Consider the following 14,394-nt stretch of genomic DNA (forward strand, 5'->3'; position numbering starts at 1 on the left):
GTAAACACAAGGCATGCTGTAAACTGTCCATGGAAGGGGCAATGTAGTTAGGCCCTGAGAGTGACTGACAGTTTACAGCCAGAAAGAAAATAGGACATCAGTCCTACAACCACAATACCAACAACTTGAGTGCGCTTGGAGGGGTTGTAAGCTCCAGAAAAGTGTATGGCCTTAGACAGTCCCCTTATTTCAGCTGTGCAGAATCCAGATCAGTGAACCCAGGTGGGCCATGTCTCAGAATCTGACCTACGGAAACTATGAGATAATAAATGTAGGTTGTTTTAGAAAGCTACTAAATGTGTGATAATTTATTATGTAGCAGTAGAAAAATAATAGAATCATCAATTGCTCAAATGGGGAAAAAGAGATAGCTGATTGGATACCAAACAGAAAAATGAGGTTTTAAAACAACAGGTCATTATGAATGCCTTTATATTGCTGGAGAAATAAAGAAAACATAGATTTTACTAGATGAGAGAACAATAGTCCCACGGACCTTTCCCCAGATTAATTCATTGTAAAGTTACATTAACTTTTTTCATTTACGTTTGTTATATTACTAATAGCTTTATTGAGATACAAGTGACATATGATAAATTTAATATATTTAAAGTATATAAATTTTGATGTATGCATGCACTCGTGATATCATCACAGCAGGGAAAATTGTGAATATAGCTATCATCTTCAAAAGTTCAGTCAGATTCTTTTTTGTCCCTTGTGAACTTGTGCTCTATGACAGGGAACAACATGGCCAAAAGACAACTTAAATCAAGGAGGTTAATTTTTTTTTCCTTTTCTTGTATTTGTCTCCTCACAGTACTCATGTTAAAACCAGTCTCCTTTTACCCTGGCTGGTATAGTACAGTGGATTGAGCTTGGGCTGTGAATCAAAGGGCCGCCAGTTCAATTCCCAGTCAGGGCACATGCCTGGGTTGTGGGCCAGGTCCCCAGTGGGGGCCATGTTAGAGGCAAACACACATTGATGTTTCTCTCTCCCTCCCTTCCCCTCTCTCTAAAAATAAATAAATATAATCTTAAAAAATAGTCTCCTTTTTAGATCGGCAATTGCAAATCTGACTCAGTGTGAACTATTGGGGGGATCTAGAAGGTAATAAAAATGGACAGATAAAAAAGAACTGTGCCTGCTTTCACACAAAGGATTGTGGCTGCAACAATTATGAGTTTTTGCATCGAGACCTAATTCAGAGTTTCCTAGTCATGTTCAGACAATAACACAACCTATTCAATGTCTTAATCAGGAAAACAAGGTATTCTTGCCACCATCTCCCAAGTCTGGCCATCAATCCGTCCACACTTCTCCCCCCGCGTCGTCCACAGGCATCTATCAGCCTTTCTTTCTTCCTCTTTTTCTCCTCCAGGTTATTTTTGGATATATTCACCTAAGAGGAAATTAATAATGGAGAAAACCAATAGGGGCCTTTTTTTTTTTTTTTTTTTTTTACCTTGGACATCTATTAGATCATTCTGTTAGGAATCATTGATTTTTTTTTTTTTTTTCAGAACCAGCCAGAAGTTTCACTTCAGGAATAAAAAAAGAAACCTAAAATACATTTTTTTCACTGAGGTATATAACACAGGCCTTTTCCCCTTCATTTTTTAGAATTCATGGAAATAAAAAGTTCAAAAAGAAAATAGTGAAAAATTAAGAATAATTAACTCATGTGGCTCATATTTCACTTATATGAAGGTTGGAGTCTTTAGATATACCATCAAGTAATTTCAGTGTATGAATCTGATGCTTATTTCTCAATAAACAGGTATGAAGCTTTGAGTATCAGATAAACCATTAAAAAGTCAGCTCATTTTAATATAAATTCTTTCTCATTTTAGATAATATTTTCAAGTCTGCTACTAATGTTTTCTGCTTTATAACATTTTACAATTCTTCAAAGCACTTTGTTTATAATCTTTATTATGATACTTGTAGTATCTCTGTGAAGCAAACAGGGCAAGTAGCTTTATTCCCATTAAAGAGAGAAAAACTGAAGAACAGAGCTTCGCTGATTTGCTGACGGATGTTTATTGGTGTTGCTCAGATTAAAACCCATACCTTGTAGGTCTTTCTTTTGACCCAGAACTATTTGTACTCCTTTCCCAAGAGGTACAATTTTAATAAACCGTACCATATAAAGGGTAGGAGGTAATATGTATTTTATTTTCCTATGGTACATTCTGAATAAAGGAATTCTTTATGAATTCCTTCTCCATCTCAGACAAATTAAACTAAAATAAAACCAAAAATAAGAGTTTTACTGAAACATTGTTCAATAAAAAAAGTTCTGAAATAGCTAAGGATCAAAATTAAATATGCTTAGTTCCCTTTCATATCGGAAAAAAACAAAAGCATTGCTGCTGTGCAAGTTCCTGCAGGCAAAGCAAAGCCGGAAAAGGTCCTCCCCATCTGTGTTTATTAGGACAAATACTGTCTAATATTCCACCTTAAGTTGCTATTGCCAGATTTTTTTGTTAAAAAATAAGAAAAAAAGACTATGAAAATAAGAGGTAAGCCCTCTTTGAGTCCTTATTGCCTACAGAACAATTCTGAACAAATTTGTGCTCTGAGCTCCACTCGTCAGCTACTAAGTGAAGAAGAAAGAGAAGAATGGCTCTGTAATTTCCAGGTGAATAGGGAACACACCTCCCAGATCCACTGCTCAGTGTAACACAAATGGAACTGTTACAGATTCGCCAATGCAAGGGGTGGGGATGGGACAAAACCAAACAAAAGGCCAACAGGAATATGTGTTTTCTTGGTTGATATAGTGCCAAGATGGAAAAATAAAGTACTCTGAAGGCCAAGAAAGAAAAAACAACCACGGACAAATGGGAGAGGTGACTGTGTCTTATTGATTTCTCAGGCTCGTGTAGGCTCTGCTCTGTCTATCACATGGTAGTATGGTCTTGACTGATTAAAAAAAGCAGGCAGAGCTGCAGAAGCGACATCCCAGTGGGTGTGTTGGTAAGGCAGATGCAGAGGTCTTTGGAGCTATCACTTTAGCCTCCCAGGATGCTGTCAGGGGCAAGCTTCCATCAGCCTTGAAATTGTAAAGGAGATGAAGTGACTTGTTTTTGGTAATTTGTGGGTGTAGTCTTATTAACTTGTAGCACACCTTTCCCCTTCAACTTCTTCTGTTTTTTTTTTTTCTTTTTAAATCTCTAGCCCTCACACATTTCTACATGGCTCCAGTTTTCTATTTTTATTTTTTTTAATTTAATTATTTTTCAACTACAGTATTCTTTTACTCCCATCCCAACACACACCCCCCGTGCCCCCCAACTCCCTCCCATTTCCACCCCCCTTAGTTGTTGTCCATGTGTCCTTTATACTAGTTCCTGTAAATCCTTCCCCCTGAAATTCCCTCCCCTCTCCCCTCTGGTCACTGTCCCCTTGTTCTCTATTCCAGTGTCATTGTTTTTATATTGCTTGCTTATTTGTTTTGTTGTTTAGCTTCCCGTTAAAGGTGAGATCATATGGTATTTGTCTTTTGCCGCCTGGCCTATTTCACTCAGCATAATGCTTTCCAGTCCCATCCAAGCTGTTGCAAAGGGTAGGAGCTCCTTCTTTCTTTCTGCTGCATAGAATTCCATTGTGTATATGTACCATAATTTTTTGATCCATTCATTTACTGATGGGCACCTAGATTGTTTTCTAATCCATGCTCATTTCATGTCCTTTAATTCTCTGACACTAACCACCGTAAAGGTCCAAATGTCTCAAGCAAGCCTGGACTGCTAAGAAATGTCTCCTCCCTCTTCCTCACACATGCTGATGCTAAGCAGCAACCTGTCAAAGCCCAGGAAGGCAGCTCCTCTCTAAAATTCTTCTGATTACTCTGCCTTTCTCTTTTGTATTTCATTCTGTCCTACATATTGCCATCAGATTAGTCTTTCCCTGATGCCCCTACTCAAATCCCTATTTTGCTCAAAAATTTCTGGCAACTCTTTATTACATACAGATGAAAATCCAAACTTCTTTGTCTCACCTTCACTTACGTTGTGAGAGGCAAACCACCAGTGGGCCAGGAGGTCCCTGCCCTTGTTGAGAATGCCAACTGCAAGGTCTAACCATCCTCTGGCCCTGTGTCAATTCTGTGTCCAGTCACATGGCAACTAAGTACATCAAGGCAACTGCAGCCTGACTGCCCTGAGATTGCTTGCTCACTGGAGGAAGGGGACCAGTTTGCTTACTCCATGTTGTGAAAGGTGATGAGCCTTGAGTTCTGGGTTCCTTAGTGGCATGTCAATTCATTGCTTGTATCCATTGCATCACCTTTGGGACAGGGGAACCTGCACAACCATGCAGATGCTCCTGTAGTTTGCTGTGGTGTGAGTATGAACCTTCTCGTCCCGATCCATGGAGTCTTGTTTTCTACTTTTGGTAACCATGGATTTTTGGCAAGTCAAAATGCTTGCCTAGTCTATGAAAGTGGGGTTCTTCTTTGCCAAAGTATTTTCATAATCTATAATTCCTTTTAGTTCTGAATATGTATTTGCTCAATGAATCAATTAACAAGCAAATCTTTGGCACCAGCCAAATCAGTCTGGACTCTCTTCACTTAGAAACCCAGTGCTTTCTACTTTAGCTCACATGGTTTTCTTGGAGTTCTCTCTTCTTGTGTAGCCGGCACCTTGCCCAAATTCTTCCCTTCTATTCAGAGCCCTCTCTGATGCCACCTCATCCAAGCCCAACGTAATTAATCTATTTTTTGACCTCCCACAGGTATATGCATATCTCATATGACACCGAATACTTTAGGTATGGTATTATACATATTTGGCTATTTTTCATTTGCTTCCAAAACAATAGATATTTGTTGAATACTTAATGTATATCAAGATATACAAGAAGGCTATTTTCAGAAAATGGTGGACATGCAAATATGAATAAGATATGGTTCTTATCCACATTAAATTTCACTGTGTAACAAAAGAGTCCTGTGTAAAGGGACATGTTCTCTCACAAGGGTGTGACTCCACTGCTATGGCAGGACAGCAGGAACTACAATTATTTCTCCCTGAATGGAAGATCCAGGAAAACTTCAGAACTGAGAGTATATTTATTTCTCTAGGTTTGTCATTTATGCCTATTATGCCCATGAGCACAGAACTTATCTGCCTTAATAGTCTACACAAAATTTTTGTGCTGCATTATCTTTGAATCCCTCATCATGAACTGAAGCCCTTTCTTTCTCTTCCTTCCTTCCTTCCTTCCTTCCTTCCTTCCTTCCTTCCTTCCTTCCTTCCTTCCTTCCTTCCTTCCTTCCTTTCTTTCTTTCTTTCTTTCTTTCTTTCTTTCTTTCTTTCTTTCTTTCTTTCTTTCTTTCTTTCTTTCTTCTTTCTTTCTTTCTCTTTCTTGTATTACATTGATTTAGTACATTTACTGAGCACTACCCTGTATAAGGCAATAACTAAGGACCAGGAAGCATATATCTTTCCTATAGATACCCTTGCTTTAGGGAAATGTAACCTTGTAGCAACTGATGTTTGCAGGTCCGTACCCAGAGGATCCAAAGGTCCTACAGTGGTGTGAACCATTTTTATTTAAAATATTTCAGCCCAGATGAAAAAGTTATAACCCTAAGTTAATTTCAGTGGAATTATACTTTTTTTCTACATAGTTTCTGTATGTGGAATACTTCTATTTATCCTTAAATGCCCAGCTCAATGGCATTTCCTCTGAAAGTCTTCTTTGACCTCTACATTTAGGCAGAATAACTTCACTACACCCTTTCCTCTGCTCCTGTGCCATTTGTTAATATCTTTACTCTGTTTAGTTTTTTAAAATGTTTGATTTTCCCTTTAACTGTGAGCTCCTTGAAGGCAAGTATATTTCTCAGTGGTGTGTATTTTACTAAAGACTGTAGAGTTCTTGGCACTTAGAATTTACCAAGTAGATATTTAATTAATGATTCTAAAATTATCAAAATTTCTGACATCTGATTGAGCAGTTGTAGTTAAACACACTTGATTTTTAAATGCTACTATGAATAATATACAAATCAAACAAAGGACTTATATTTATTTTATTTTTATTTTTTTAAATTAATTTTATTTAGTTATTTTTCAAGTACAGTTTTTTGTCTATTTTTCCCATCCCAGCCTCCCCTGCCCCTTGCTCCCCACCTCCCTCCCATTTCCACCCCCCTTAGTTCTCGTCCCTGTGTCCTTCCTATTTGTTCCTCCAGATCCCTCCCCCTTTTTCCCCTTAACTTCCCTTCCTTCTCCCCTCTGGTCACTATCCCCTTGTTCTCTATTTCAGTGTCTTTGTTTTTTTTTTTCTGCTTGCTTGTTTGTTTTGTTGTTTAGGTTTCTGTTAAAGGTGAGATCATATGGTATTTGTCTTTCAGCACCTGGCCTATTTCACTCAGCATAATGCTTTCCAGTTCCATCCATGTTGTTGCAAAAGGTAGTAGCTCCTTCTTTCTCTCTGCAGCATAGAATTCCATTGTGTATATGTACCACAATTTTTGGATCCATTCATTTACTGACTGGCACCTAGGTTGCTTCCAACTCTTGGCTATTGTAAATTGTGCTGCTATGAACATTGTGGTGCATAGGTTCTTTGATATTGATGTTTTAGGATTCTTAGGATATAATCCCAGCAGTGGAATTGCTGGGTCAAAAGGCAGGTCGATTTTTATTTTTCTGAGAAAATTTCATACTGTTTTCCATCATGGTTGTACCAGTCTGCAATCCCTCTAACAGTGAACTAAGGACCCCTTTTCCCCACAACCTCTCCAACATTTGTTGTTTGTTGCTTTGTTTATGATAGCCATCCTGACTGGTGTAAAGTAGTATCTCCTTGTGGTTTTAATTTGCATCTCTCTGATAGCTAACGATATTGAGCATCTCTTCATGTGTCTCTGAATGTTCCGTATGTCCAAAGGACTTATATTTAAATATATAAAGGACTTTTATAACTCAATCAGAAGCAGACAAACATCCCAATTAAAAATAGGCAAAGATTGAAATAGACACTTCACAAAAGAAGATTTATGCCATAAAAAAATGATCAATATCACTAGTTATGAGGGAAATACATAATAAAACTATAATGAGATACCATTTTATGTCTTGAGAATGGCAAAAGTGAAAGACTGGCAATATCAAGTATTGGTGAGAATGTGGAGCAACTGAAATTATCTGCACATTGTTGGTGGAAGTGTTAAATGTTACAACTACATTTGAAACTAGTTTCCTTCTAAAGCTAAACATGAACTACAGCTTTGTTACAACAGAGAAATCCCAGTTCATCCAAGAGAAATAAAGTCCTATGTTCACACAAAAACTTGTACATGAATGTTTATAGTAGCTTTAATCTAGAAACTATCCAAATGTCTATCACAGGTGAATGAATAAACAAAATGAGGTATATTGTACAATGGAATTCTTCTCAGCATTTAAGGAACAACTACAGATACGTACAACAAGACTAAAACTAGTAGCATCCTTACTGGCTAGCAGCTTTGCACCAGGCTTAAACATATGGGAGTGATGTTTTTGGTGGTGAAGCTGCAGAGGAGTGAGGAGTAATGCAATGGGATTTGCCCTTCAGAAACACACTGTCTGTGGGGAAAACATGACTTAAATACTAGGAAAGATATAGATTTTAAATCATGCAAAGACTAAAAACAAAGATTGACACACAGAGAAAAAAAGTCTTTTGCCTTTATGGGCAGGTTGGCCAAAAACTTCTGAGTTGGAAATGTGGCATTTTGAGCTGAGAAGTCAAGGAAGCTTTATGTAGTTTTAAATTTTTTAATAAAAACAGAGTGTAGCTATGATTGTGGTTACAGACAAACTCAGTTCTCTGCTTGAAAGCTGTCTACAGTATGAAGTTCACACTCCACAGTGAAGAAATATCTAGATTAAAGACATTTTTAAGAAGAAGAAAATGAAAATGACTAAAGGTGGGAATATAGGTATCTTGAATAAATGTTGTATGAACAGCAGAGTTTGGGTAATTTTACCAAAGCAGATGGCTTTAAGACTGTGTGTGAATGCAAGGAGATGGGTACAGGGATGTCAGAGAGCGAGCGAGAGAGACAGAGCTGGCAAGTTCAAGTGTTACCATGTATTTAGTGACCATTCACGGGTGTCTTTGGAGCAATTGCTATTCTTCTCCCTCTTTCTGTGTTTTCTTCTTTTACTTAGAATTTCTCCTGAATCTGCTATAAGAGTGGCCCTGAGATGATATGAAAAGCCATGTGCTAAGTAGAAAGGAGAGTTAACTTATTTAATGACTTTTACAGCACGTGAGGAAGAGATCTGTTAGTTTCAGCTGGCAGCTGGAGCTCTGACAGTGTATCAGTCATCGAGGGGGTGTCAACTATAATGGAATTTTAAAAGCCTGGTCTGTCTTGCCATACCATCCACATTCCTTAAGCACCAGGAGAAGCAAAATCCTGACAGGAATAGTTGTGGGTTTTTTGTTTTTGTTTGTAACCGTAATTAACCTGGGAATGGTACGACTTCATTGACTCTATGAAAAGAGAAAAAGAAAAAGGACAAAGAGGCAATGACATTCTTGTCCTTCCCATATCTTTGGAGAATGCATGGCTGCGAAGATGAGATTTTGTTCTAACATAAAAATTGGCTAAGGAAGTGGGAAGAGGGAGGCAGCACTTGAGAACAGGTGAGAGTATACTTGTCACGCACGAAATGCCTTGCACCTTGGTATCCCTGACTGGTCCTAAGTGACAGAACCCCTCCATTCTGGAGACAAAATAAATACTTATTAGAAAGAGATAATAAGATCTGTGTTCCTAGGAAAGAGCGAAAATGTGCCATGAGGCTGTCTTTTCCTTTCCTTGGGCCTTTTTCTTCCAAAAGCAGTTTTCATATGTGTTTATCTTTCTCTGTATTTTGGTATTTTCATCTCCCAGGTTATTTTCCTTTTGGTTGGGATGAACCTGAGCTCTGAATTTAGACCTTTGGGTTCAAGTTGCAAGTTCACCACTTACTACATGTGAGTGGTTGGGCAAGCTGTGTAACCTCTCTGAGTTTCACTTTCCTCATCTGTAAATTAAGAGAAAGGATTAATAGTAGCTGCAAAGGAATTCTGAGAGAATTTATTGTTAGGCCATAAACATCGATTTAACAGAGTACCTGGGACATTGGAGGTTTCGGTAAGTGTCAGGCTTTTATGGTTGTCACTTCACAGCCTCAGCTGCCTGCTTTTTCCCTGGCTTTCTGTACTGCACAGGCATTTTGAGGTTATTCATGAACCCAAGGCTTGCTTAAGCAAGGACTTGGGTGAGGCTGGGTCCTACTAATTTTCTTGGGTCTGATGACTCAAATAGAGATTCTTAATATAGCAGTCTGCAAAACCGCATATTTCCAGACCACCTGTTTTCCCTCGGACATGCCACTGCCCTGGGGGTGGACCTGGCAGTAGTGGTGAGGATGAGGATGAGGGAGAGGAGGAGAAGACAAGTTCACGTTCTGTTTTATAGCAACAGTAAATAAGAGCACCCTAAGATCATCAAAATAAGCCACAGTACAGTTAGAATAACATTAACACTTGTCTAACTTTTTGAGCTCTTTCTTGTAATTATCTTATTTGATCCTTAGAGTAATCCTCTGGGTTAAGCAGTATGGCAAGATAATTTATAGATATTCATTGCAATAAATTAGCTCGTCAATCAATTTACTCATTTCTTAGTTCATCTATCTAATACATATTCACTCCTACCATGTGCCAAGAATTTGGCCTGCATAAAGGACAATAATGAGGTAAACAGGGCAAACTTCTATTTAGGGGTGACAAACAATAAACTAGTATGTGAATAAGCACACAAGACAGTTTGAGAAGCTGGTGCAAATAAGCAAGATGCTAGAAGGAGTTTTTAAAAATGTGATTGCCTGAGAAGACCTTCCGAGGAAAAGATTCTGAACTGAGACCTAAAGTATAAAATGAAGCCAGGCTATGCACGGAGTCGGAGGAGTGTTGGAGAAAGGAGAACAGTGACCATAAAGTCCCTAAGGCAGGCAGAAGCCGGATCTGTGCCAGGAGCAGTAATGATGCTCTGTGGCTTTAGAAAGGTGATGAGGGGGTTTGGAAGAGGAAAAACACAAAAGTTTTTCCTTCTAGGTTTCCAAGTAAGTATCTAGGTCCTCTGTACCTCCTTGCCTAAGGAAATCTTGTAAAAAATCCTGGAGAAATAAGGATTTCTTGTTATTTTATGGAAGCTTCAACTTACTATAGAGTATGATGAGGCTGCAAGGCTAGGTTGGTAAGGGAGAGGGAAAGTATCTCTACTTGGTTGTTAGCTACATAAACAGATTATAGATACATAGGAAGGTACATAACTACGTATCTAAAGATACATATCTATGTATCTATGGATACATAGATGTACAGATGATATATACATAGATAGGGTTCCCAGTGAGTGAGAAGTAGAAAAAGAGGAGAAGTTCCAGAGGTTGGGAAGGTACTTGTTTTTAACTGACCTTGGGGAGGTGGCATGACTTCCTCTGGAAGTAATTATGTGGTCACCTATTAAAGCCAAACACAGGCCATAAGGAAGTGTAGCTTCCTCAAATTTCCGAGTCATGGCATAGAGAACTCACCTGGACCACTAGACCTGAAGGGACTATTGGCCTGAGCTAATGGGCACTCAGAAGTTATTAGTATGAACTGACAACCAATCTTTTGGTAGTAAGAGTGACCCAAGAGCTTGGTGCAGTTTTCTGAGGGCTGGGTAGAAACAGTGGGAAATAATGACTAAAACTGATACTGTGGCAGGACAGGGTATGAGAGCACAAATAAGTGATTTGCTAATTATTCTGAGTGTCCCACCCCAGAATGCCGCAGAGCTCTTCTTTTTCGGTGGTCTTCTGAATTCCACGTGGATCCAGCCAACAGGAGACAGGCAGACACAGGAGTGCGGGAGGAGCAGAGCTCGGATTCTTGTCTTAGCGGCCCCCTTAGGCCCTGTGTGGGCAGTGGCTGTGTTTCTGGGGCTGCAGCCCCTCTTTTAGGCTCCAGCTCTCTCATAGACTTGGTATCATTTCCCTGCTCCGATCAGCTGGATTTAACTGTTTCTTGCTTGTGTCGCTTTCCCTTGTTCTTTTCCTTAAATCTGCTCACATACTCCTTTAATTAAATCTCTTTCAGAAGAATCCCTTAGAATGGGCTGTCTAGTTTCTGCTGGGACACTTATGAACTCAAGTTGATTAAAAGGAAAACAAGTGTTATTTCTTAAAAGCTCAAGTTTGTGGCCTAAGATTCATACTTTCCCTCTTAGGATTGGAGTTACTCTTCCTCATTTTATAGATGGTGAAAGGGTTAGTAAGTTTTCCACATCACACAACAGCTAATGAGTGGCCATGCCAGAGCCTGAACTCAGTAATTCTGAATCCATGGCTAGTGCTGTTTTCTAGGTATGAAACATATCAAAGCTAAACAAATATTAATCTCCTCATCCAACTACAAACAGGAGAGATTGGCTAATCTGCAAGGAACCTTCTACTTTATCGTTCTAAGACTTATCATTTCTCAAAGATCCTTTCTAGTTCATCATTCCAAAACTATATGCCATCGAGTTTTCTAAACCTGGAAGGAGGAGGCAAGATTGGCTTCCAAAGGGAAAATATTTGTTCCCACAGAAAGAGCTTCCACCCCTTTGGGGCTTCCAAATCCTGCAATGTCAAGTGACACTCTGGTTCTCAGGGTGGACATCAATATGCATCAGTATGCAATATGCACTTGACCTCATGGTTGCTACCAGGACAAATGGACTCTAGTCCTATGGACAAAGTTCAAGGAGGCTTCTCCAATTAAAGTTCCTTTTTCAATACCCATCAGTTAAGTGTCACAGACAAGCCTGCTGTTTCCCTTACTCGTTGACCTAGCGATGAAAAGGCATGTGCACAGACAAATATCTTTGTTTTTTGTTTTTCCTTGAAGACATAGTCTCAGCAATCCTAACCTGGACACTCATTGGTCTGGGAGTTATAAGCAAAGTGTTTTTAAAGATGAAGTAACCAGGTTTTGCATTTTGTCTGGAAACAACACTATCCATTTAATAACTGTTGCCTTACACTTGGCTCGTCACTGGTGTTTTGGGAGGCAATAGCCTCTGCCATCATTTAAGTTTGGGGACATTGGCTTAAACCCACACCAGAGAGAATATTTACTCCATAAGCAAATTTTCTTTGACATGCTGAGAATTAAAGCTTTCTTTTCCCTGCTGTTCTTGGTGCTTTGCCACAAAAGGCCTATGATTAATTTTTATTTTCACTTAAAGCTTTTATTCAGGTATAAGATTCAGGTAGAAAAGTGAAAAATGATAAATGTACAGCCCAATTTTCCCATTGTGAACACCCCCATCTAGGGACCACTGCAGAAAGTAGAACGTTACATGCACCTAGAAGACCCCTTAGTAACCTCTCCATTCCGTCCTTCTCCAAAGGTAATGACTCTTCTGGCCTCTATCACCATTATTTTTGGTCTGTTTTGGGACATAACATAAACAGAATTACATGGTATGACTTTTGTGTCTGCTTTCTTCTGATCAGTTTCAGATGTGAGTTTTATCCATGTTTTTTCATGGAGCAAATTTACCTTCATTACTGTATAGTTTCAAATTGCTTGGGTTTATCAAAATGTATCCATTGTATTGTTGGGCTGTTTCTTTTTGTTATTAAAAATAAAACCACCATGAAATTTTTGACAAGGAGTGAAATGCTGGGTCAAGTGATACATATATTCTCAGCTTTTGTAGATGCTGCTAGTTTTCCAAAGAATTTGGAAATTTACATCCCTTGAATAGTGCGTAAGAGTTACAGTTTCTCAACATCTTGCCAACACTTGGTTTTGTTAATTTTTACAGTTCCAGTGCTTCACATGTGCATTTAATTTGTATTTTTCTGATGACTAAGGAAGTTCAATACTTTTCATATATTATTGGCCATTTGGATATCCTCTTTGGAGATGAATGTTTTCAATATTTTCCCATCTTTTTTTAGTTATTCTGTTTTTATTTTTCTTCTTGATTTGTTTTTCTTTACTCTTTATTAGTATCTTATTAATTACAGATATGTTACTTTCCTAATTAGGGGCTTACTCTTTTACTTTCTGAATGATGTCTTTTAGGAATAGCATGGGCAAAGGCCTTAGGACAGCGATGAGCTTGAAGTGTTCAAAGCAGAAGACCAGAGGGCCTAGAGGGAAGTGAATGAGAGGAGTCTGGGTATCTTCCTACCAACCAGATACCAGCAGGCCTGATAGGTCATTGTAAGAAATTGTATTTTATTCTATTGGAAATGAGAAACCATTGGAGGGTTTTAAATAGAAGAGAGATGGAAGGTAAGCTTTGAAATGATCTGTCATGCTGAGTGGAAATAGACTTCTGGGCAACTGTATGTGTATGTTTTGGGGCAGGAAGTCAGCACAGAGGCAGGAAGAATAGTCTGATGACTATTTTAGGAATCCGAATGAGAGAGAGAGCCATGGCTTACTTAGACTGAGACTGTAGAAGTGGAGCATTATGGATTAAATTGTGGCCCCTTGAAAAAGATATGTTGAGGTCCTAACCCCTGGTAACAGAGAATGTGCCTTTGTTTAGAAATAGGGTCATTACAGATATGATTATTTAAAATGAGATCATACTGGTGTAGGCTGGATCTCTAATCCAATATGACTTATGTCCTTATAAGAAGACAGCAGCAGGAAGCCAGAAACACTCAGGGAGAAGGCCATGTAAAGACACAAGATTGGAGCCAGGCATCTATAGGCAAAGGAACGCCAAAGATTGCAGACGGCTCACCAGAAGCCAGGAAGGATTCCTCTACAGCTTTCAGAGGGAGACTTCTAGCCTCTAGAACTGTGAGAAAACTACATGTCTGTTATTTTAAGCCATCTAGTTTATGGTGCTTTGTTATGGTAACCTTAGGAAACTAATATGGAAGTGGTGATAACTGGCCACATACATTTTGAAGAAAAATATATAATATATAGGTAATATATTATTAATATCTTTTATTAACTATATAAATTATTGGTTTTATAGTTGTTGATCTTATTACTATTATAACATATTACAAATATGATTTATGTTGGTTAATGTATTTATTGAGAAATTATACACATTTATTGAAGAACATGGAGAAAGAACTGAATAAATATTCACACTTAAAAGGCTCTATATTGTAAAGATGTCACTGCTTTCTTGATTAAATCTATACAATTTCACAATAAATAATAACAGAAATTTTATAAATTAGCAAAATAATTCTAAATGTGAAAACACAGGGTTCCAAGAATAATCATGGAAGAACAAAAGCGGGACTTGCTCACATAGCAGCAGATAGCAAGAGCATTCATAAGCCCATAGACTAGTGTGGCATTGATACAGTGTCAGA

This window comes from Artibeus jamaicensis, unplaced genomic scaffold (assembly GCF_021234435.1).
Source record: "Artibeus jamaicensis isolate MK-2021 breed Jamaican fruit bat unplaced genomic scaffold, CSHL_Jam_final scaffold_1964, whole genome shotgun sequence".
Taxonomy (NCBI): domain Eukaryota; kingdom Metazoa; phylum Chordata; class Mammalia; order Chiroptera; family Phyllostomidae; genus Artibeus; species Artibeus jamaicensis.